General features: G+C 34.1%; 1 pseudogene; it reads right to left on the bottom strand.

The window, feature by feature from the left end:
* Positions 1 to 1,416: 1,416 nt before the first annotated feature.
* Positions 1,417 to 2,259, bottom strand: LOC107788186 (SKP1-like protein 1; annotated as a pseudogene).
* Positions 2,260 to 3,145: the final 886 nt, after the last annotated feature.

Below are 3,145 nucleotides of genomic sequence, written 5' to 3'. Positions count from 1 at the left end.
CCGGTCCTAGATGATCGTGAGGCTTAGCAGCTTGGATTTTTGTAGTCTTGAGACCCAAGGTAGATCTGCTGGCGTCCGCAGACCCTGGAGTCTCTTCCTAGTTTTATCATTTACTGTTTCTTACTTCAAAATAGTTTATTTTCCCTTTTCACACTCTGTTTGTAGTAAATCATAGTGCTCGTGAGTTGTGACTCCAGATCCGGGTGGTAGTAATTAATGAAATTTTTATATTTTCCCGCACTCGTCGTATTCCATTTTGCTGTTATTTAATGAATTGAATAAGGATTGGCTTAATAATTCTCTAATGTCGTCTTGCCTAGTAAGTGGAATGTTAGGTGCCATCACGGTCCCGACGGTGGGAATTTCGGGTTGTGACACTCTTGCTCTTGGGGTGACTCGAACTCATAACCTATTGGTTGGAAGTGGAGGGTGCTCACCACTTGAGCAGCCCACTCTTGTCGTGTAATGTGCGCTTCCTATTCAAATTCGTACTTGGTCTACCTGCAAAGTAACTCTAATTCAACTACTAAGGATATGAATTCTTTTTGGAATTAACTTGAGTTTATGTCTCGAACCAAAATAAATTTGACTTTATATTACGAATCCTTGTTATTCTAGAAACTAACTATGATATTTTTTAAATTACCAAAAAACCAATAAAAATATAGTAAAATAAGACTAAAAGGGTATAAAAGTCGATCGATATTTTAGGGATATTTTAGTCGTTCAATATTTAGCGTGAAACATTCATACTTTTATAATAAAATATAGATAGATAGATAGATATAGATATGATTGCAAATATATATTTAGTTCAACCTTGCCTCTTCGATGACTATATATGTTTTTTATAATCATAATGTATGGATTAGGTTAGATGCACTTTGACTAATTTTTCGATTGGGCTCTTGGGTCGTCCGGACCTATATATAGTAAAAGTGATGACCTGGTTGTCCCCAGACCCCTGCTCTTGGGTCGTCCGGACCCATATATGGTAAAAGTGGTGGCTTGTATGTTCCCACACCCCTTATCATACATGTTTGTGTTTTTGGCGCTCGCCTTATGGTCCTTAGTCCTCTTTGTCCTCTTTTGTCGAGATGCCTTTTAAAAAGAATTTTTTGCGTGCCGGAACAAGACCCACTATACTAAATTTAGCTCGTTCGAGTAGGGGATTCCCCAATAGATTTTACATATTAGGATTTGGATGCCCCTGCACATAAACATATGGATATGAATGTCCATTTAGATGCGGCTAGAAAGGCTCTTTTGAGCGATGATGACCATGATCATGACCATGACCATATTAATACTAACTCATTCTACAGCTTAGATAGCTCCAGTCCTTGAAATCAGATCCAACAATTGATAGTAGAAATAAAAGCCAAAGTAATATATGTTGTTTCTCATTATATTTAATGTAAGAAAAATCTTTTTGGTTACATCAAAACAATACTAGTTCGTTACTCGTTATATTTTTCTTTTCAGCAATCGAGCATAAATCTAATTTAATTAAGTAAAAGAACTCAAACCATCCAAATTAAAAATCTTAACTTTACGAATTAAAAGTTAAACAATTGTAACAAAATTGAAACTTTATGTATTTTAACAAACAAAGGAGACAAATTAAGAACTACTTTTCTAGACAAACATTGAATTACACTAACGCCGAAAATAATTAAAAGAAAAAAAAAAGCAGACAAGGGAAAAAAATAGAAATATAAAAAGAATTAACCTAAATAGCAGCCCATACAAATAAAAATAAAAATTACTCAAAAGCCCAAGCATTCTCTCTACGAACTTCCTCTTCTTCCTCAGGGGTATAATCATTTATTATACCAAATTTCTTACGTATTTCTTCTGGACTTTTTTCCTTTCATCATATTTGCAACCTTTTCACACAATAAATCCAAAAGCTGTTTTGTCTCTAAATAATTAGCTGCAAGAATTAAACCAAACAACATCTCTAAATCTTCTTCAACTTCTTTCAAAAATTCATCGTTCAATTCTTTCAACTCGCGCACACTGTTAAAGTCCGCTGTCACATTAGCGTGTTTTTTCCAGTATTCGATAACTTTGGCTAAGATTTTGCTGCTTACGACGGGCAATGGAATCGCGCTATCAGCGCAGCCATCTACCACCATGTTCTTGATTGTTTGTGCTTGAACAGCAACATCTTCTTCCACCTCAAACTCTTGCCCGTCCGAAGATTTAAGAATCAACATCTTTTTTGCTGAAGACATATTGGCTAAAATTTATGAATAAGAGAAGAAGAAGAAAATTAATGTTGTATAGGTGGTAATTGGTGTGTATGGATATAAATAGTGTTTATTTAATTCGAATTCTTGTGTAATAAGGAATAGGGTTTGTGTGCCGAGGTTACGTTGCTCTTTCAATTCTTGTGGAATAAGGAATTGAAAGTAATAAAGAATATGGAATCTGTCATAGTATATTATTAGGTTTAGAAAATTGATGAAATAGTAATACTTAGTAAATTTTTTCTTTACTTAATTAATATTGCTTATTTTTGATATATTTTTTCTTTCTATTCTTGTGGAATAAGGAATTTTAATTAAAAAGAATATGCAAATCTGCCATATTAGGTTTAGAAAATTGTTGAAATGGTACTTACTACTTAGTACATAAAAAAGTTATTGCCATATTTTTTTTTGGTAACTAATTTTTTTTTATTTACCAAGTAAATATGCACAAGCAGATCAAACAAAATCCATAGCAGGTTTGAACAAATGGCCCCAAACCTGCATCTTCATCTCATTCTAATACTTCTATCCCTATTGCTGTGCTATTCTACATACAATTTTAAGGGTAAAAATCCAACTTAGTCATCTTCCTTCGTAGCCTAACACATGAGGTGCTTCGACAATATACCTCCTGGATAATGTGCCTTACTATACTCATCATTGCTTTACTCTTTCCTTGGAATATTCTCATATTCCTTTCTATCCATATAGCATATATAGTTGCTGCCAACGCCATCTGTAAATATGAGCTTCAGCAGTTTTCCCTTTTCCCTGTTTTATAGTCCATTCCTTCTCAACTTGCCAAGTCATAGGCTGCCTAGCCAAACCTTGCCAATGCAGAATCATATTCCATATAGCAGCTGATACTGTACATTCGAAAAATAGAT

The sequence above is a fragment of the Nicotiana tabacum genome, chromosome 13 (genome assembly GCF_000715075.1).
Source record: "Nicotiana tabacum cultivar K326 chromosome 13, ASM71507v2, whole genome shotgun sequence".
Taxonomy (NCBI): Eukaryota; Viridiplantae; Streptophyta; class Magnoliopsida; order Solanales; family Solanaceae; genus Nicotiana; species Nicotiana tabacum.
Note: the sequence above shows the minus strand (reverse complement) of the source record. Positions and strands in the feature narration are given on the sequence as shown.